This window comes from Artemia franciscana, chromosome 3 (genome assembly GCF_032884065.1).
Source record: "Artemia franciscana chromosome 3, ASM3288406v1, whole genome shotgun sequence".
Taxonomy (NCBI): domain Eukaryota; kingdom Metazoa; phylum Arthropoda; class Branchiopoda; order Anostraca; family Artemiidae; genus Artemia; species Artemia franciscana.
This window is the reverse complement of record NC_088865.1, coordinates 861,705-885,134: the sequence shown is the minus strand read 5'-3', so window position 1 is coordinate 885,134 and position 23,430 is coordinate 861,705. Positions and strand designations below refer to the sequence as shown.

At 34.7% G+C, this 23,430-nt stretch overlaps 1 long non-coding RNA gene across 1 annotated transcript in view; it reads left to right on the top strand.

Moving 5' to 3' along the window:
* The window catches only part of LOC136024720 (uncharacterized), a 36,880-nt gene that overhangs the window by 2,970 nt on the left and 10,480 nt on the right, over positions 1-23,430 (top strand). Inside the window, exon 2 of the long non-coding RNA XR_010616885.1 lies at positions 11,186-11,287. This is a non-coding gene — a long non-coding RNA (uncharacterized LOC136024720). The remainder of the gene's footprint in view (positions 1-11,185; positions 11,288-23,430) is intronic.

The window sequence follows — 23,430 nt, the reverse complement described above, 5'->3', positions numbered from 1 at the left end:
ATGTGTGGTGAGCCAAAATCAAAACATGCATTAATTCAAAAACGTTAAGAAATTAAATAAACAAACTTTGTTTTAACTGCAAGTAAGGAACGAAATTAAAACTTAAAACAAATAAAAATAATTCTGTATAAGAAAGGGGTTCTCCTCTCCGCAACGCCTGGCTCTCTACGCTAAAGTTTTTTCTTTATTGTTTTAACAAGTAGAGCTGTGACAAAGAGCCGACCAAATATATTTGCTAATTTGCAATTATATTGACTCCCCTAGCATGAATTAGCTTGTTAGAACCTCAACAGCTTGACTCTAGTTCTCGGCATTTCGGCATTGTGGAGTGACATGCATGAGACGAAAATTCTCAAGTATAGTCGAAAATTTTCAAGTAAACTACTGTCAACTAGCGTGTGTTCCCCGGGGAGACCCTCCAACAAGGTTGACTCTAGTTTGGCATTGTGGAGTGACATGCATCAGAGGTGTAGCATAAATGGGAGATGGTAACGATGGAAATGAAGGGGGAAAATCAGCCATGACTTGATGCCCACTTAATTGGACTATCTGTCCTGGCTTTTTCTACAATTAGCCATAACTTGACTTGCCCACAACCATTCCATTTTTAATTCAGAAGCAATGTTCAGGAAACAATGTCCTCACCAAAACTACCGAAGAAGGAAGTGAATGCTTCTTGGACATTAAGCTCGCCCTCTACAGCTTCATCACCAATGACCAGACTCATAGGTAAAGAGCTAGATTGAGAACCAGGTTTAAGCACATAATTTTTTACCTTCCAAGTTTTACGAATATCATTGCCACATGCAGCAGAATTATTTAGATAATAGAGAGGTTTGACTTTCCTACACAAGGAATTTTAAATATTCCGGTAAAACTTGAATTGACAAAGATGAACAGCACTCACTGAAAGTGTAGCGCATTTATAAGCCCTCAGAGATTTTTTTTTTCTAGCTTTTGAGAAGTCAGAATGTTATCCCTGGGTTTCCCCATGGTCCCCTGGTGCCCACTATCACTTCTAAGGAATTTTCAGACACTTTCTCCATAAAACATCTTGCTTTAACTCCATTTGTTCGTGCTTTTTGTAAGCAAGCCCCCTCGTCGTGTTCCCCACCAAAATAACTTTACACCACCATGGCATTCTCTGGCTGCCCATCTTGGCATCCTTCGGCACCTTTCATCATCATTTAAGCATTTTCTGACGTTTTAATACCCCAATAGATATATTTTATTAATATTAGTCTCTGACAATTCCCAACCTGTCCCACATCAAGACTGGCCCGCTGGCACCCTCTTCCAACACCTCATCACTCCTAGGACATTTTCTTGTTAAAAATCTCGCACTAAATCCATTGGTTCATATTTTCACAACCCAACCCTCCGTGATCCACCAAGTCAATTCAAACCACCGTGCCACACTATGTTTTGGCCCTGTAGTACCTTCTAGCACCATCTCATCATTCCTAAGACATTTTCCAGATATTTTATTGTTAAAAAACGATGCATTAAAACCATTAGTTCATGTTTTTGCAACACAGCCCTCCGTGATACAGCATTTTAATTCATAACATCGTAAAACACTATTACTGACCCAGTAGCAAACTCTACCACCCACTCGTCGTTTCTAAGACATTTTCAAGATATTTTCCAAATAAAATTTTACTTAAAATCCATTGCTTCAAGTTTTTGCAACACAACCTCCATCAAAAACCATTTGCAATTTAAAAAAGCATTCATTTTATTACATGAGGCCATATTCAATATCTATCTATCTATCTATCTATCTATCTACCAGTCTATCTATCTATACATATAAAAATGTACTGTTTGTTATCTGTTACAATATGACGTCAACAAGTAATATATAAGAAAGCGTTCATTTTAATACATGACGTCATATTCAATATGATGTCTTATTCAATGTAAATATTTGCGCCTCAGAGAAAAAGTTCCATTATATTGTGGGTCAAAGTATCACTAATGTCAAAGATAAATTATCTGATAATGTCACCAAAAAGAGACACCAAGAGGAAACACCAGGGCAACGCAAAACCAGGCTTGTGGCGCAAAGAGAAAGTGCTAGATTAGGAGTGTCCAATTTACGTAACGGAAGGCATATCGAGGAAACACCAGAGCAACGCGAAACCAGGCTTGTAGCTGACAGAGATAGTAAGAAAATTAGGCGTGTCGAGAAATCATCAGAGCAACACGATACCAGTCTTGCGGCTTTACGTCAACGAAGGCGTGTCGAGGAACAAAAAGGCATTTATGATCAGATAATGCACTTTGTCGATAACCAAGTTGGAGAGATCTTCTTGGATGCGCCAGGAGGTACTGGTAAAACGTTTCTAATTAGAATGCTTCTGACATCAATTCCATTCAAAAATGACATAGTATTGGCCCTTGCGTCGTCGGGAATAGCCGCAACGTTGCTGCTTTGTGGGAGAACTAATCATTCTGCTTTGAAATTGCCTCTGAATATGCAATCTATAGAAACTCCCACGTGTAACATTTCCGAATCATCTGGGCCAGGTAAAGTATTGCAGCAATCCAAACTAATTGTTTGGGACGAGTGCACAATGGTCCACAAGAAATCACTCGAGGTTCTCGAGCGATCATTGTAAAACTTGAGAGGAAATTCTAAACCCTTTGGCAGCACATTGACATTGCTTGCAGATGGTTTTAAGCAAACATTGCCTATTATTCCAAGATCGGCACCTGGGGGTGAAATTAATGCTTGCGTGTAAAATTCTTATTAAAGGGCACACGTAAATATATTAAAACTAACTATAAATATGGGTGTCCGATTGCAAAACTATCTCTCTGGGAAACATTTTCAGATCAATTGCTGGTAATTGGAGACAGAATGTTTCCAGTTGACTCAATATCAGGACTTATACAATTGCCTCCTGAATTCTGTAATTTAGTGACGTCAAAAGATGATTTTGTTGAAAAGGTATTTCCGAATATTCTAACCAATTATAAAAATAATAAATGGCTGAGTGAACGAGCGATTCCGGCAGCCAAGAACAAAGACGTCAACAAAATCAACAATACTATTCTGACCAAGATTCGAGACCAGGCGGTCATTTATAAGCCAGTCGACACAGTTTTGGAATCAAATGGAGCGGTTAGCTATCCATCAGAATTTTTAAATTCCCTGGATCTCCCAGGGTCTCCACCACACGTTCTAAAACTAAAAATAGGCATACCAATATTACTGTTAAGGAATATTAACCCACCAAAGCTTTACAATGGCATGCGACTTGACGAAAACAGGCAACAATGGAAAACGTAATAGAGGCAACAATCTTGAGTGGACCTTGCCAGTACAGGGCTGTTCTTATTCCTCGCATTCCCATGATTCCAACAGATCTGCCTTTTCCATGGAAGAGATTGCAATTCCAAATTCGATTAGCATTTTCAATCATCATCAACATAGCTCATGGGCAACCATTAATGTTGTCTTAGGGAGGGGGGTAAGGCTTTTGCCTCAAAAATAAATTACCAAAACAAAGCGTGTGGACGTATTTCAAGAGAAACGTGAAACCTGGCTTGTGGCTGAAACAGAAAGTAAAAAAGGAATGCGTGTCGAGGAATTACCACAGTATATCAGAGGAATTACCAGTTGTATATCTGCAAGTTTTACGTGGTTAAAAATTAGCCCCTCGCACACGTGTTGCTGGGGCAAGTTCCGGGAAAAAACTAAAAAACAAAGAAGAAAAGTAGAACAAAAAAGAAAAAACTAGAAAAAAATCTAAAAAAGGTAAAAAACTAAAAAAAAGCTAAAAAAGAAAACTAAATAACTAAAAACTAAAAAAACTAAAAAAGAAAAACAAATTAAAATTAAAAAATTAGGGATTACAAGAGTAAAAGTAAAAAAAGGCGTGTCGAGGAGTCACCAGAGCAACGCGAAACCAGGCTTGCAGCTGAAGTAAAAAAACATGAGTCGAGAAATCACCAGAGCAACGCAAAACGAGGCTTGCGGCTGAAAGAGTTAGTAATAATAAAACAAATATGTGGAAAAGTTTTCATCCTATAAATATCTTGATCCGAGATAAAACTTCAATATATTTCACATTAAAAATTGCAAAATTGCAACTTAGAGCAATTGAAAGATTTTCCATCCTGTACTATTGCTAAGCATTTCTTTAATAATTGCCTTGTAGATTTATTAGGATTTGTTTTGAATATTAGGTCGGTTGGATTAACTAGGTTTTATGTTCTGGTTGGGGACTCCAAGGTGTCCCATTCCAGTGTCCGTTCCTTATAGCTCTACTCCTTGTCAAGTGAGACTTTGAATTCATAGACGGTCTTACTGGATACAGTATGATCGCTCAGGGAGTTCCACAGGTCTACAATCCGGCTGGTTAGGAAGTGATGGTGTCCCCTCCTCTAAGCCTTGAACTTGATGAGCTTCTTAGAATGATCCCTTGTTCGCTGTGATAAATCGATGAAGAAGAGACCATGAATTGGATTGTTGTGAATCAATGTGTAAGTTTTAATCATTCTCCGCTTTTTTTCGGTAAGTCATGCTGCATAAGTTCAGAGTTTGCAGTCTCATTGGGTCTGTACTTTCTCCATTATACCCTTGTCCACTTTGTAAGAGCGAAATGCGATTGACATTTCAGGTTCTATTCTTCGTCTGACAAGACTCTTGTATGCTTTGTGATTGATTGAAGAAATCTAGTCGTGAATATTTGTTTAATTGTCCCTAAAGTGCGGTTCGCGCTAGATCCAACCCTTTCAGTTACACTTCGAAACTTTAACTGGCAGTCAACTATTACACCCAAGTCTTTTCCTCTGTAACTGCAACTAGGGGTTCTCTTCGACCATTTATTTGGTTTTACATGGTGTAAATATGTTTTTGATTTTTATTGCCAAACGCAACTTAAGCACTTTGTAGACTATGCTCAATGGTAAGCCCATTCAAGATTGCCCTTAATGCAATTGTAAAATTATGTGTAGTAATGAGGAAAAGGATAAGCTTTTGATAATTTATTAACATGTAGTATAGATAGATAAGATAAGATAAGTGTATTTCAAAAGCCTAAGGGCCATATACACACAAAAATATAAATAAATAACACACAAGCAAGAAAATTAAACAACAGTACAAATTACAAGCACGCACAGAAACAGAATACAGCGCGAAAATACCTAATCTAACGACAAAATAAGTTAATCATATAAACTTTTCTTCTTACTAAGGATTAACGAACTTTTCCCCTTTATTAATAATATTTTCACTCTTAACAACCTATTCTAAAAATATTGCCAAGGACCCCCACGCTTAATTGGTCGTCCCATAAATCTTCCGCTTTCCCGATTGAAAGAGAGAGAAAAAAAGAAGAGAAAAAGAAATTCTTGTATTTTGTATCGTATATCGGGAAAGAGAGAGCACTTCCAATCTTGATGGGAAAAAGTTGACTCTCAACTAGGATTCAACGGAGGAAATTTAGTGTAATTCTATTCCGGGAACGTGGCGAGAAGAAAGAATTTGCTTAGGAAATTCTCCAGATCTAGGCCTCAAATTGTTTAGACTCGGTGTCTTTGTGTCTTATAATAATAATTCATATTGTGTCTTATAATAATAATTAATAATAAATTATTCCAGAAAAAAAGCCCGTAGGCCATAGGAAAATTACATGATACACAAACAACAAATTAACTACATTAAATTAAAACTATTTAAAGAAAACGCTCCCGATGCACCGCTGCAATTCTGACAAACCTTGCTATCCTTTTAATACTCAGGAACATGTATCATTCATTCTATCTACCATCCATATCTCATTCAATTTTTCTTTACCATACATTTCACGCCTCCAATCATTCAATTCGACACATTCACACACAAAATGTATTAAACTTTCATCCTGAGATCCGCACATAGGACAAGCAATAGATTCTACCTTCTCCCCTTTTCTCCCTTGATACTTTCTTTTCTCCCCAATCAAAAATCCATTTCCCCTCCAATCCAAATACGCCTTCAAATCCTCTCTACTTAACCCAACCTTCCAAAATACCTCCTCCCCCCAACTCCTCTTTATCTGTTTATACAATTTTAACGACCCTGAACGATCCAGACTTGCCCACCATATCTGTATTTCTTGATTCTTCAATCTCTCTTGTACCTCCCTTATTACTATTTCCTCCATACCCATAATCCCCTTTCCTTCATTCCACCATTCCCCTAATCCACACTTATCTAAGATGTCCTTAATCTCCGCCGGCCACCCTGTTTTACTATTCTGTCTCAACGCCTCTAAGTATGCTGCCTTTGCTACCGTAAATCTCTGCATACCCAGTATCCTAACCCAATATCTCACCATGGTCACTAGCCTCATAGATCGCAGCGATACTAGCCCTAAATCCCCCTGGATTACCAAATTACTATATGAATCCCATAGTCCTAACATCCTCTTATAATATCTCATCATAACCACCTCAAGTTTTGGACCTTTCCGATAGCCCCAGATCTCTGCTCCATAATGCATCGCCGGTACTATCTTACTTGTCCAAATCCTCTTATGTAATCTAATATTTCTCACCCGTCTAAGACTACTCCTCGCTATTTCACCGCTAATATATCTCCCCCTTGCATTCGCTAGATCCAGATGCCCACTGAATTTCCCATTACTAGTAAACTTTACCCCAAGATAAACAAATTCATTATTCACTGGTATAGTTTCACCTTTAAAGAAAAAATTCACATCTTCACTTTCCATGGCTTTACGACCAAATACCATCACCACTGACTTCGATGTGTTCAGGATTAACTTCTTCTCTTCCAAATAAACCTCCGTAATCTCTAATAATTGTTGCAGTTTCTCCTTTGTTTCAGCCAGTAATACGATGTCGTCAGCAAATAGTAGTAAGCACAGTTTAAGCAAATCTATCGATAACATTGGTGCATTATTCTTCACGAAAAATTCATTGGCATCATTTAAATAAAGGCTAAACAATTTTGGTGACAGCACACATCCCTGCTTTAGTCCCAATAAAGATTGCACCGGAGTTGAGCACTTTCCCGTGACTTTCACTACTAACGTCACGTACTTATACATTTCGCACAGCAACAATACGAAATAGTGAGGCAGTCCTAAAGATAACAGGTTTAACATTAACAGGTTCCTATCGACATTATCATATCGACATTATATTCTAGCCATTATGCCACTCTTAATTCTATTTCATCTCTGATAGTAATATTATCTGATAACACTCACTGAAGCATTACTTAACATTCAGTTGCATACCAAGTGTAAGCAATTTCTAGTAATCGATTTTTCCTTCTGTATCTCAATTATTGCAGTCATAGGAAACACACAATCAGTACTTTAGTTATTCTAGTTAGCGGACAATGATTTTTCCATGGGTCGAAAAGGTTATTTCGTAGAATGTAAGAAAATATGAGTAGATTGCTGGCCGAGCTTTTTGGGCTCAATTCCATTGGATAAAGATGCCCTTTCAATTCCTAATACGGACGGAAATCTTTAGAATACAGCTTGTAGGAAAATTACTTAGAAAACGTCATGGGATGTCTTGAAATTTCTTGAAGAGAAACATATTAAAAAACGTCTTTGGATGTCTTGAAACGTCTTGAAAAAAAGTCTTGAAGAAAACAGTTTTTAAAAAAGCTTCCTTCCTTTACTAATGGACTCTAACAAACCCTTTAACGTAACGCCACAAACCCTATTACGTAACAACCAAATTAAACACCATCTATTTCGTAACAACGAAAGTAAACCATCCTTATTACGTAAGTTGCTTCTGCATCTGTTAGAAAACAATCCCTATTAAGTAATAACAAATCCTATTACGTAGGTGTACTAAATAAGTGCGCTATTGTATTGTATTAGAACCAGGTATGCGTAATAACGTCTTGAGGGACTAGCAGCTTTAACACTCTATCTGGCCCCTTAAAAACAGAGAGGCATCACTACTCTCCATCTTTTAGAAGTTGAAATTTCTTTTGCCCTTTTTAATTGTTAAAAAAGATTGGAGAGCAGCAAACCCCCACGCTTATAATTTCCAAGAATATATCCAATCCAAGTTTTTACTCAATAAATCTGTACAGCGTATTTGGAAGGTTAAGAATTCATATATTAGAGGATGACAACCCCCCCCCCATATACAGCATTCAGGGCAAGGGTTGTAAGATATGCCCTTGGAGCATATACGGTTCTTATAGAAAAGGTTGCAGCATAAGCTTTGGAGGGACTCATAGGATTTGTAATAAAATTGGTTCTAAAACAGTCAAGTAATCAGAGGACAGGTACCCCCCCCCCAAAAAAAAACACGTCGTTTATTTCCAAAATGCATCTGGTTGACCAAATCTGACCAGTTCAAATTCAAGACATGCAAAAATTGATTTGGATAGGACTGACATTTCCCCTGCCTTCTCAAGATCGAAACATAATTTGCACTTTATGAAAAATAAAGTACACTTTAAACGTTTTCACTTTTTTTCTTTAATAAATAAAAAGTTGTCTAAACTTCAATGAATATTAAACCAATGGACCAATATATGTATATTGAGCTAACAATCCACAGTCATAGTAGGGGGTGATAACACGACACTTGTTAATGACAACATCCCTATGTCTTAACAATCTCTCGGCTGGTCGTTTTGTTTTCTGTTCCTTTAATTTTTCATGTATAAATTCATAGCATTTTCTATTTATTTCAAGTTGCACCTATTCCTCATCGTTATAAACTTACCACCTTTTTAAGTCTTCTTTCGGAAACTATTTTTGAAATTAACTGCAATAGAGCTGTAAAAACTTAACATGCTAAGTTAATGTTTAAGGAATAGGTTTTCATAAAAGCTGGTTCATAACGGTTTCTGAGATTGTTGATTACATAAACGTTATTAATAAGCTAAGAAAAAAATGTTGACTGATCAAATATTTTGACCTAATTTTTGCGGAAATGTAATGAAAATTGGATTTTTGCCGAAAATTTAAATAGCAAGCTGTTTTTTCAGTAAAGTCTAAAAAAAAGCTACGTCGGATACTAAAACGAACTAAAATAGTTGAAAAATATGTTTTACTGAAAAACAACTTGAATGAAAAATAAAAAGCCAAATCAAAACTTAAGACAAGGAGAAATAAGGTTATATAATAAGTCAATCCTCATACGAAAAGATATTAAAATGAATGAATGAATGAAGCTGAAAATAAAAGGATATTAAATATGAGAAATTGAATCCAATTTAAAATAACAGATGCTACTATTTATGAATATGTGAAGCCTAAAAGCACTAAAAATAAATGCTCAATTCGTATTTGAACGGAACAGAATTAACTATAATAAAAATTAGGCTACCTAACCTCCTTAGGTCTTCTAAAAGCAACATTTGTAATTTGCTGAAAACAAAATATATATACATTGAAAAATCTAAAGATGATGAGATTTTCTGGAATTTATATTATTTTTCCTTTAATATTTAATAACTCTGTAAATATTTAAATATTGATCTACTTTCATTATTCCTGGATACAGTTAGTCTTTATATATCCGTTTTTTTCTTGATGCTATTGCAATACATCCTTGAGAAAATGATATGGGGTGGTTGCCCAACTCCCTTTTGTGGTACCTGTACTCGTTTAATTTTAAACTGATGCCTCATTTTAATTTTTATTTAATTTAGAGTGTGATTTTTGTACTATTACTCTAGTACTATTCATTGTCTTTGATATGACAACTCTTTTTAAGTCCCTGGGTTTCCTTTATTCATTGACAATAGTTTTTACTATTAAATTCAAAATAGCCTATGGCTTTAATTCTTATCATCGTCGGTTTAAATAAGACTCTTTACCTTTCTTTGAATACTTTCTTTGTGTTGAATGTTTTAGACCTATATAAAAAGCATTAATTCGTTTTTTATCCGTAGTAGATTGCAGTAGCAAAACAGTGGGCACTACAACACCCGTCACGGTCAATATACTAGGCCTATTATAATCCATGACTTTCGAAAATAATGACCTTGAAAAAATCTAATGTTGATACGGTACAATTTTAGTTTAAACATATTTATTTACATTCTTCCATGAAAGAGATTATCCATTAATTAATTTATTGGTCCTATCCCAATAATTTCTAAAATTCAACATAGGACACTTTACATCCAAGTTGAACTGTTGTCACTTACTTTTTGAGGCAAAAAAATATTTTAAATTCAAATTAAGCACAAAAATAATGAATATAATAATGATATTTAGATACAAGGAGGGAGGATTGTAGACTAAAGCAGGTTACTTGATATATTTTGGATATCCATAGACTAGATAAGATCATCCAGTTGAAAATTTCATAGGCATTATAAAGGAGTATAGAATAGAATTTGTAAAATATATTGACATCAAATTTTAAAAAACACAAAAGGACTATCAAAACTTAATACGAACATAAAAAAAAGTACTTGTGGTATCCTTGAGCTTTTCTTGAGCCATATTTTGTTTATTCAAATTGGAAAATTATTAATCTTTTCTCAAAATTGATCCCACTCTCACCACTTTTTTATGTTTCAAGATGTAGTGTTTTAATATATCTTATCTGATTAATGTACAACAGCAGATTTTATAAGTAATTATAACTGCAAGGTTCCATGTGCCTGCTTTACTTTGGATTAAATTAAAAAAAAACAACACTAACATACTAAGAAATAAGAGATGAATAGATCCTTAAATTATTTTTGGTACTTATGATGATTAATTTGCACTATTGTAGGTATTTGGTTTTTTGAAAGGGACACGTTCTAGCTAATTAACGTTTTATTAGCATAAACACTATCATTTGACACAAATTTAAAGGCTATGTTTGCCTTTTACCATTTTTATTTGGGAAGGTTGGCCTATTCTTGGATGATATTTTGTTGTTTTAATTTAAGGTATACATTTCAGTCAGTGACATCTATCTTACACTATTTTTCAATATTCTAGGAGGTTTTATATTGTGTTTTAGTGAGTTATAAACAATAGCAAATTCTGTAGATTTTAAAACGAGTCAGAATTAAAATGAAAGCTTAAGCCAAACTTGAAGCCAGCACTTCTACTAATACTAATATAACTGCAAGATCATACCAACTGGTGTCAGCACAACCTATTAGTAGCCAAATCTTATAATTTCTCCTATAATTGATTTTACGAATTATTTCGTATACTTCTATATTTTCCAGCTTTTTTGGTCCCTCCTTGAATCTAAAAGATCATCTAAAATAAGCTGCTATTTGCGTGCACGCTTCTTGAAAAAACCCTGGAGAAAGAAAAACTAGTTAAAGGTAAGATTTCATTTAAGGCTAATGGTCTTAATTTGTGTCCAATGCTATTTCTCCTATGATAGAAAATCATGAATAACTTCTGCGATTTTGGTGATTTTGAACTGATTTTTTTTTTTGATGACTCTCGAGTTAAAAAGGAAAAAATGTTGGTTTCACTTTTTCTGTATATGCTTTACCTATTGTGCAAAAAAAAGAAATCAAGTTATTTTAGTTTGGTGAATAAAAATTTAGTGGATGGGAAACGACAGTAGATTTTTTTTTTAGTTCATCCTGCCAGTATTTAAAAAAAAATGTTGGTTGCAGAATTGTTATATTTTTATTTTTAACGGTGCAAAAAATTATTTTTAATTTTCAACATTTTTCTTGCTAGAAGGTATGAAGTTGGCTCCAGAGGGTAGAATTTTGGATCATATGTAGATTTTATAATCTACAACCATTACAGAAAATTTCTGATGTCTATCATAAATAGTTTGAAAGCAAAATCAGAAAAATACAATTTCAAAATGTGCTTACTTTTTACTTATTTTACCCCTGTTTCCGGCTTAATAGCGTTGTTCATCAGCCAATAGAAAAAAAGGCGGGATTCTTATCCAATTTTAGGCATTACGCCTCCAAGGCATTGTGTCTCTGATTAGTTGACTTGTCAACTGAAGTCAATAAGACATTTGAGATATGAGGAAGAAAATTATCAACAAAAGGTGGCTGAATTTAAAATACCGGTAAGTAAAAATTACATATACAAGTTTCATTCCCTCTTGTCCATTAAATAAAAAAAACAAGTTTTTTTTAACTGCATGTAAGGAGCGACATTAAAACGAACAAAAATTATTCCGTTTATGAAAGGGGGTAGTCCCTCAATGTCCCGCTCTCTACGCTAAAGTTTGACTCTTTCTCACAACTATACTTTTTAAAACAATAAGAAACTTTAGCGTAAAGAGCGAGGCGTTGAGGAGGGGACTACCCCTTTCATATACGGAATAATTTCTGTTCGTTTTAAGTTTTAATGACGCTCCTTACTTGAAGTTAAAAAAAACTGTTTTTTGTATGTAATTTCTGAACGTTTTTAAATTAATGCATGTTTTGATTTGGCTAACCGCACAACGAAATTTGCATATCTTTTTTTGTCTAAATGGCTTTCTCATATTTTCGTTCTGACGATTGTGAAGAAAATGGGGTGGGGGAGGAGGTCTAGTTGCCCTCCAATTTTTGGTAACTTATAAAAGCACCTAGAACTTTGTATATTTGTATTACATATATGAGGGGGTTTGCCCTTTCGTCAATACCTCGCTCTTTACACTAAAGCTTAAATTTTCTCCCGGTTCTTTAAGAATGACCCTAGAATCACCAAGTCCGTAGAATATATAGTTGAAATTACTTTAACGGAAAGAGCGAGGTATTTAGGAGGAGATGAACCCCTAATATGCGTAATAATTTCTGTTCGTTTTATGTTTTAATGCTGCTCCTTACTTTCAGTTGAAAAACTTCTTCATTATTATTTTTTCAGTGTTTTTTTTAATAATGCTAGAAAATCCTATGCCCCTTCATTGAATTTCTTTTCCCCCGTGACAAATTCCTCTAAGTAAAGATCCTTCAACGTAGCTCCCTCCCCTCTACCCCCCCCCCCCCCCCTCAGCCAAAACCCCTCAACCGTTGACTTTTAATTAAAAGGAATAGTTGTGGGAAAAGTCAAGTCATGGCCAATTGTAGAAAAAGCCAAGACAGATTGTCCAATTAAGTGGGCATCAGGTCAAGGTAAACACTGATCAAAGTTTATAACTTGTAGCCCCTCCCCCGGGAACTATGGGGGAGTAAGTCGTCCCCAAAGACATCTTATTATGTTTTTTGACTATGCTTAAGAAAATGGCTATCTCAAAATTTTGATCTGTTGACTTTGAGAAAAAAAATGAAAGTGGGAGGGGGCCTAGGTGCCCTCCAATTTTTGGTCGCTTAAAAAGGGCACTGGAACTTTTCATTTTCATTAAAATGAGCCCTCTTGCGACACCCTAGGACCAATGGGTCGATACAATCACCCCTGGGAAAAAGAAAACAAAAAACAAATAAACACGCACCCTTGATCAGTCTTCTGGCAAAACAATTCTATGACTTTTAGGGCGTGTTTCCCCCTTTTTTCCAAAATAAGACAAATTTTCTCAGGCTCTTATCTTTTGATGGGTAGGACTAAATTTAATTAAAATCCGATTCTTTTGACGTATTTATTAGTATCAAAATTTCGTTTTTTAGACTTTCGTTTACTATTGAGCCGGGTTGCTGTTTTGTTTTTCTATGGTTCTTTTCATTTTTTTTAGAAAGGTGCTGCTTGGAGAACAAGATAAAGATAATTTGTCAAATGGATCGAAAATTTCAGAAGAATTTTCAGCGAATCCTCTCATAGACGATTCAAATAAATTGGGAAACGGTAGTGGTTCTTACGGTGTTGATTGCCCCGATACGAATACTGAGATAGACTTATCTGGAATTCCAGATGGAAACTGCATTGTGAATCTAAGGTATTTCCTTGCTGAAGTAATTTCAGCATTCAGACACAAAATCAGTTGCGATCACGGAAAATTGATTATAAAGCAATTAGAAAAGAAAGGCCTGAAAACTGAACTGAAAGTTAAGTGTAATAAGTGTAACTGGGAAAAGAGGATTAAAGGTGAACCAGAATGTCCAGCAACAAGCGTAAAAGAATATCTTTCAAGTTTTACGGACCAGACACAGGTTGCTTTTTCCGAAAAAAAATCAAGTCTTAAAGGCTGCTTGAATTCGAAGGCTGTTTGGGGAGCCATGGGTAGTGGAGGAGGGTATTCTACACTGTGTGAATTCTTCGGGGTGCTTGGAGTGAAACCAATGTCACGAATAGTTTATTCCCGTATTGAAAGGCAGCTTGGTAATGCTTGGATGAATAGTTTATCGGAAATTTTGCTAGAAAATGGACGAGAGGCCTTAAAATCAGCCATTCATGATGATAGGTATAAGGAGGACTCATACTGGACAAAAGTGATATGTGATGGAGGCTGGAATAAGCGTAGCAAAGGACACGATTATTCGGCCAAAGGATGTGTTGCAGTTATCATAGATGCATTTACGAAAAAACTGTTATATGTTGGCATAAAAAATAAATACTGTTATATATGTTTTTCTTCTGCAAACGCCAAAGTAATTCCCAAAGATCATTTCTGCTTTCTGAATTATAACGGAAATTCAAGGAGCATGGAAACAGATATTCTAGTTGAAGGCTTTCGTTCCAGTGAGGAGATGCACGGATTACAGTTTTTAGAGTTTATCGGTGACGGTGATTCCAGTGTTTTTTTATAAGCTAAAACAAAGTGTTTCCTACGGTTCCAACATACGGAAACATGAATGTGCAAATCACGTCACAAAAAACTATACAGCCCATCTATATAATTTGTGCAAAAATAAAAAAGGTTTGTACACAAAATGTCTTCCCCGAGGAATTATCCAGCAACTGACAAAAAATTTAAGGGGTGCGATAAAAATAAATTCTGAAAATAATGGAACAGCAGAAGAATTGAAAATCTTGTTAAAAAGAGGTCCGTACCATGTTTTCGGAAACCACACAAAATGTGATTCTGGATGTCCTAAGATTGCTGAATTGACCGTGAATAGTAAAATAGAAGATCGGTGGAATAATTTTCCCCTGCACGTGTTTGAAGATGTTATGACAGAGGTCGATATTGTGTGTCGAAAAGCAGAGCAGCTTCGAAATGACGCAACTACAAACTTAGCTGAAAGCTACATGTCAGTTGTTGCTAAATTCATCGGAGGAAAGCAAATAAGCCGGTCTAAACGAGGTTCATATCATGCAAGAGTTCATGGAGCAAGTCTTGCTTATAATTCAGGTCCAAAATGGCATCAATTAGCTTGGAAAAATATTTTTGGGCTTAGTCTTTCTAGCGTAACAAAAAAATATTGTAATAAAACGGCTAAACTCCGTGTAATATCTAAACGTAATTTGACCAGTTATTATAGTGCTCTTGGAGGAAAACACGTTGCTAAGTTAAAAAATAGAAACTATAACTTTGGTAATCGTGACTATGGACCAAATTGCAATAAGCCAGACATGACTTCTGATGAAATGAATTTGGCCATACAAAAATATACTGACGAGAATTTAAAATTGGATTTTGCCAGTATAAGCTGTTTGTTCAACAGTACCAAGGGCCAATCCAAAAATGACACTTGGGTTGAAGAAAGATCTAAGAGAATAACTAGTAGTTACTTCCACAGAATTGCAACCAGAAAAAACAGCACCAGAGTTGCCCCAATTGTTAAGCAAATTCGAAACTTGGGACCTAGATTCTGCTCTGCCCTAATGAAAAAGGGCTTAGATTTAGAAGTAGTGGCACTAGAAGCATATGAAAACAAATTCAACTTAAAAGTCGTAAAGGGAGATCAAATAGGACTCAGTGTGCATCCACAGTATCAGTATCTTGCTGCATCTGTAGATGGGCTGCTCCCTAATGGCACACCTATAGAGATAAAAACGGTGCATAATATACCAGAGTTCAAAACCATTTATGATGTGGCCCAGTCAAAAAATTTAGTTAAAGCATTTTTTCTTGAATTATCCAGTGAAGGTCTTCAGCTAAAAAAAAATCACAGGTATTTCGCCCAGATACAAGGCCAACTCGAGATACTGGATAAAATGGTATGCCACTTAATAGTTTATAACTCTATTGAGGATTGGGAAATAATTACAGTTCACCGATCGAAAGACTACTGGGAAAAAATATTTCCGAAGCTTGAAGCCTTCTGGAATGAATACTTACTTCCTGAAATTTTAGACTCAAGGGTTGCAAGGAATATGGAAATCAGAGAACCTGTGTCTGTAAAATGTACAACAGCCCACCAACCGAAGGACTCAAGCTTGTCTCAAGAAATAAAAAGAGGAAAAAAAAGAAGGTTGAGTCGAGTTGAAGTGAACAGCAAGAAAAAAAACGCACAGAAGGGATCGGGGGAGAACAGTGAATTTACCAGGAACTCAATGCATGAAAACAGTGATTTTGAAGAAATAATTTGGTCTGATTTGGAATAGATAAATCTTCGTGTTTGATAAAAAAAATGTGTTAAAAAATATTGGCAAGGAAAATTATTTTTTCCTCCATAAATTTCTGTCTTATTCTTCGTCAATGTCCAAAAATAATGAAGTTTCTTATCTGGTCTGAAGTATATTAAATACATTTAATACAAACAATTTTAGTTTTTTTCTTATAAATTTCTTGTATGTTACTTGGGCTTAGTATTTGTGATTTTTATAGTTTTTCCTACAATTATTACGTTTTCTGTACAATTCGTTCATTTTTGGTATTTAATTAAAGCGTCTTTAAGTTTCTTTCCGAAATCTTGTGCATCTCGCCCTAACACAAAATAACGTTAATGCCCTAATCTTATTACAAGGAAAATAGCTTTCATCTTATTAATTCCAAAATACTGACAAAAAAAAACCACTATAAAAATCAAGGTGACTGGAAAGATATTGAAAATGAACTGAATGTGTAATGTATAATTATTTAGTGTTTAATATACTAATTACAGGAAACATCAACAATTAAGGTTTACAGATTCTATTTAGCGACAATTTTTTATTTTGGTTTACGGTTAGAACGGAACTCTAGTCGAACTCCTATGGGCAGTAATTTGTGTCCTTTTTGGTTTAACTTTAGCACTCATTTTAATTTTTAATCGTTTAGGATTTAATTATTTGTATATAGCAGTACCCATTTCTTTTATGTTTGGTATAATTATTTATTTTTATTTCTCTTCATTTTCAGTCAATTATGCATAGACAGTAATGTTTGACCGTTTCACATTTAGATCATTGAAGGATTTTATTTTCTGTCCGTCTGTTTCAAATGGCTCTTTAATTTTCAATTACTTAACTCACTAGCCTAATTGTATAATGTACATTCCCAGATTGCTATGAAATCACGATCTTGTATCAGACTTAGCAGACATCTGCCATGCTTGGGATACTTATGTCATGCTTGGCACAGATCATTCACTCTTAGTACTGTTCTCACAGTTCCGCTATGCTTGGCACACTTCTGCCATGCTTGGTACTAGCCACCTGAGGTATATGATTTCTGAGAGTGAAAAACCTCTCAAACATTCATCCTTTTTCTTCGGGTAGTTTACTTTTGCATGTGCGGACTGTTTTGTTTTCGTTGTTGTATTTTAATGGGGGCAGATACGATGGACAAGGGTTTTTAAATTCCTTTTGGGAAATCCCAAACTTTTTACTGTTATCGCTTTTCTTCTATTTCAATAAAAATTCTTTTTTATGTGCTTTAACCCGTATGCGCCTGAGAGGCTATATTTCTTCCAAAATAAGTTCATTAGTACGGGTATGCATTGAGTTTTTCGTTTTACACAAACTTTTCCTCTTGTTATCTTCCCAATAAATTAGTTTTATTTCCATCAATTCTGTTTATGTGCTACTTTTTCATAGTAAATTTATGATGGAATGGCGGATTAGTCTTCTTAGTTATTTAGCAGGATGAGATTGAGGAGCACAAAAACACAAACGTACGCAAACACAGGAACAAGTCTACACACACACATCAAATTACCAATTACGCACTTATTGTTTGATGCAAGCTGTGCTAGAGTTTTGTTCGCAGGAATTCTTCAATTCAATTCAATCATATATATTTAAATAAAAACCCCTAATTCCATGTACATAATCGGCCAGGAAAGCACAAAAGGGCTTGACTAGGGCAGAAACTTCACTAAACAATAATTAAACAGTCAACAAACAGAAACAACGAATCAACTGGATTTATCAAAAAAGAAAAAAAAGAGAAAAAAGGGGAGTGACGAAGAGAAAGAAAAGAAAAAAAAAGAAAATAAAAGAAAAGATCGAAAAGAGGGGGACCGCATGATATTCAAATCTAAACAGTATTTCTGGAACGACCCTTCACTGCTCGCTTGAAGGTAGTAAGGTTATTTGAGTTCCGGATTTCCAAGGGGATTGAATTCCAGATAGCTGGTGCATATCCGTAGAAAGTCCTTTGCGAAAGCCAAGTTGGGTATCTCACAGAAGATTCTACTCCTGGAGGTAATCATACATTCTTTCATGGACTACTTTCTCATAAATCTTCGAAAAAAAGGTAAAATAGAAATGGATCGGTAATTACTCGGTTCATTTTTTGACTTCCCTTTGTGAAGGGGTAGCACTCAGGCTAATTTAAGTCTTTCTGGAAAAGTTCCCTCTTCAAGTGATAAATTAATCAGATGAGTCAAAATAGAAATAACAATTGTTTTTGTTGCTTTAACGATACTTCATCTACTCCACAGGATTGTTATTTCATACACATAATTATTTCATTTATTTCATTTTCATCACAATTTGTAAAAAGGAATTCAGAAGTAACATGACGAGGTTTAAGTTTGGGGACTGGTGGACTTCGAGAACTGAAGATTAAAAGAAAATAGCCAGGTGGGTGTTTCACCCACCTGGCTAACTGCTTGCAATTCTCAATACCCAAGGGTTCTCCCAATAGCCAAACAATTTTCATTTCCAAACGGACTCGGTCTCGGTTGAGGTTTGGGAGAGTTCACGCTTTACATTTCAAAACAGACACCCATCTCGAAAATAAAAGATTTGTCTACTTTTCGTACAAGTTCTACCATTTGCATTCAATGCACATCGAATCAAAATCTCTGAGCGAAAAAATATAGGATTACCCTTTAAATTGATGTGCAAAAGAAAACACTATTTTTAGCTCAGCAGTGGGTATATTTTCTTTTACATAACCTGTTCATTTAAATTAATCTCCGTAGAATCTAACGTGCTTTTGCTAAACAAACATCTTTTGTTTTTTTCTCCCACTTGTTTATGTTTTTGTCAAGTCTCATAAACGAGTTTGCTATCGAATAGATACTAGCAGTGGCGTTATTAAGATTCTTAGAATCTGTTTCAGAAATTGGGCGGGAACAAAAAAGACCATTAGCCTTAAGGTATAAAATACGTTCTCAGGGCATTTTCTCATTGCTATTTTTCTTTTTCAATCCTATAGTTTTGCATTGTATCTCCCTTTTGCATTCTTCATTTAGTAAAAGCAGTAGCAGTGTCCCTGCAAGTTTTCTTCACTTAGGCCTATCCTCAGCCATTCCTGATATGCTCATAAGCCCTTTGGACAACTTTCATTCACAAAGTGTTCTTTCATTTAGTTCAGCATTCACCCAAACATTCGCTAAAAGTTTCACCTTAATGTCCTTAACCATTGCAAAGATATTGCTGATAATTGTTTTTGACACCCCTATTTAATTAAATCATTCCAAGATGTAATGAAAGTTTCAACATAAAACCTTAAGCTGTTCCTGAAAAATCACAAATACGTCCTGATGACAAACTGGGATGCATAAAGTGTTTTTTTCATTTAGTTTCAGTATCCTAAATAACATGCTCTGACGGTTCGAACGTGCCACCCCTGGGTGTTCCTACATATTGCATATACACCCTTTTGAAGATCTGTATTCACATAATACCTTTTTATCAATTTTAAACCCCCAAATTTCTCTGAGACTCAAAGTTAAATGCACAAATCTTTTCCTGAGATTGCATCTAAACCATTTTGACAACCCAGATGCACTTAAAGCATTTTGACTTTTTCAGTGGTGGAAAATTATTAATAGTAATATAATAGTAGCATTAATAGTAGTAGCCCCGAGAGATTTAACTTAATACCCTGAAAAAATATTTCGTCAACTCCTTTGTTGTCAATGATTATTTACAAAAAAAATTAATGAGGTTCATATTGAATTATTTTTACGTCTGAAGAATTTGTTTCTTGTCAACAGAGCTAAGCTAGAATGCAAAAAAGAGGGATTGCAAACCTTTTTTGCCTTTAAGTTTTTATTTACTACTAATTATAATAAACTAACATCCAAAGAAAACAAGAGACTGTACCACTTGTGAATCTGAAGCTTGTTTTTCACTTGAAGAATCAAAATAAAATATAGCAAAAACAAAGACTCAAATGCTCCTGCACTGGTGAGTTTTGTTTTTCACTAATTTGATTACATGTTTTGTGAGTATTTCAAGGATTTTTGCCTTGGTTAAATGCAATTCTTTCACAAATAAAAACGGTAATAGCGACCGTTAACATTATACTCCAGACTATAAACGGTGCCTGGTAGCTTTGTAAGTCGAATCTCTTTTTCTCATAGAGATCAGGTTGAATTTTTTCATATTTTTGTTTAGCTACAAGAGTAGCTTCTCTTGTCCAGTATTGATGCAGGCCAGTTCCAAAAAGACGAACAGAAATATTCGAGAAAGAATCTGTGTAAATTGAATTTTTCGGAGCTACTGCAACATTTTGTGCCACTGCTATGTTTTCTTTTACAATATGAATTGTAGGATTGTTCAATTGATCTTTATATATAACATCAGTGTAGTATGTCAGTATCCTTTTGTTGTCTATAGATACCCCTAATCGAGAATTGACATACTCATAGGCGTCAAAAGTTTCATCTCTTATGTTGTATCCTTGCATAATTTTGTCCATATATGGATCAACAGAAGCTTTAAAATAATTGTAATAATCAGCAATTCCCGTAAGACTCATGCGCGACTCAGCAACCTTTTTTATTGATCTTATGGGCTCCTCTATTAGGGGTACGGACAAGTAGCTGATTATAGATGAAGTAAATGCAGCAGTTAAGAAAAAGTAGGCTAAAAGCCTTGATAGGTTAAACAGTCTGGTTGGAGCTGGAGAATGATCAGTTGGCATGGTGGTTCCAACAATAGCTCCAAAATTATATAAGGCTGAAAAACCAATGTTTTCCCAGCGATGGGTATTTATAAAGTATAGTTTGGCAATAGTCCAATGAATCAAACCACCAACACATATGCAAAATGCAATAGCAGCCCACAATGTGTAGTGAAAAGGCAAGACAAATGCATACCAATAAGGCTTTCGAATTGCGGGGGGTGCCATAAACACTACCTCGTCATATAGGTGAGGATACACAATATCTCTATATTTTTCTGGTATACCATATGCCCAATTTCCTGCTGCTCCAAGATGCACCTCTCCTCTTGCAATTAGCCCTTTTTGACCTGAAATATAAAGTCGGTATTGTGAGCATAATTTTGTATTTCAGAATAAATTTTTTTCAGTTTATTGATCAAACTTATGTCTCTAAAAGTTGAATTATTAAAATACCAATATCCAAGGCTATTATTGCATGGGATTTATAAGCTATGTGTCAACTTCGAGATTCTTTCTTCAATAGTTTTTAATTTTAATTAATTTTAATTCTCATTAATCTAATTAATTTTTCTAAAATCTAATTAATTAATTAAAGTCTGTTAATTTGAATTAATTAATCAAATCAATTAAAATCCAATTAATTAATCTAATTAATTTTAACAGTTCTAAATTTTTATGGAATTTCAGTAAAAGATGAGAACTTTAGGCTGATGCAAATCTATGATTTTTTTCTTTACTATAGGAGGAAACAGATACTTCCAAAAAATGAAGTATTAATATATCTTATCAATTGTAATATTTAATAATTTTCTCATGATAAGAGCTATTGTACAATCGTCGATCTCAGGTTCCTTAGAAGTGTTGCAGCAGCTCGGACCTATCGAATAGTTCGGAAAAGAGGGACAGAAAGTAAAGAGGGACACGGCTCAATAGTAACCGAAACTCTAAAAAACGGTGCTTTAATACCAATAAACTTACCAAAATCATCATCCTATTATGTTGACTCCTATTATTTAAGTTTAGTGCTACACATCGAAGTGTATGAGCGTAACAAATCTATCCAATTTTAGAAACAAGGTGAAATGTGTCTTTATTTGTTTTTCCCCCATGGTCGTTTTATTCGATACAGGGTTCATTCTAACGGGAGTTAAAATCTTCAGTGCTCTTTTTGGTGACCAAAAACATTGAAGTAGATAATTTCGAAGACCACACTGCCTTTCCATGACGAAAGTATAACAGTTCCAAATATGGATGAAACCTTTTAATCGACAGTGAACAGATATAAAATTTTTAACTGGATATTTCGAACACATATACAGTTTTCATCATCTGTGTTAAAAATTATACAGTGTAAAAAAAATTACATTGTATACAAATTTACAACATATACAGTGTTAAAAATTTTATATCTGTTCACTGTCGATTAAAAGGATTCATCCCTATTTTGAACTGTTATATTTTCGTAAAAGATTGAAGGGTAACTAGGTCCCCACCCACATCCTTTTTTCCGATTTTTTTACCAAAATTTTGAGATAACCCTTTTTTTCAGCATAGTTTAGATGCCTTTTGAGATAAAAATGATGCACTACAGACCCCGTGAAAAGTTATTTTATTTATAAGATTTTTCAATTGCTTAAGTATACCATCCTTATTTAAAAGTTTGCAAACCCTTTTCGAGTAGGGTGGCGAGTTTTCTACAGAGAGATTTTCTACGGAGAGATATCTCTGTGAGGAGGGAAGTTTCTAGGGGGGTAACATTTTCTTGTGAAATTTTAGACGGGGGAGATTTTCCAAAAATACCATTGGAAATGAATTTTACATGTCTTGCTTTCTCTTTACCGACTCAAAATTAAGCATAACGATGTTAAGGGCATTTGTCCAGGGTAAATTTTTACCAGTATTGAATTGTCTAGGGGAAGAGGGATTTTTCCGTTGAGATAGATCCAAACTTCCTGGTATTATTTAAATAGATCAGAAATTAAATTCAAAAGAACATGAATTTTCAACTGAAATTAAGAAGCAACATTAAACCCTAAGACTAAAAGAAATTATTACGTGTGGAAGGAGGATTGTCTCCCTTCTCAACTCCTTGCTCTTAACACTAAAGTAGGAATTTTGTTACAATTCCTTAAGAACAAATCTGAAATACAGCGGTCATTTAATTAGAGTAATAAGATGCTTTATTAAAAGTACCTAAAAACTATGGCGTGAAGAGCGATGTGTCAAAGAGGGAACAAACCCATTTATACGTAATAATTATGTTCCTTTTTAGTTTTCATATTGCTTTTTACTTTCAATTGAAAAAAAAGTACTGTAGGCAATTCATTGCCTACATAGGTCTACTAGATGCTGCCCTACTTTATAAGTTTTTAATCTAAGAAATGGAATGTCGTTTTTTAATTC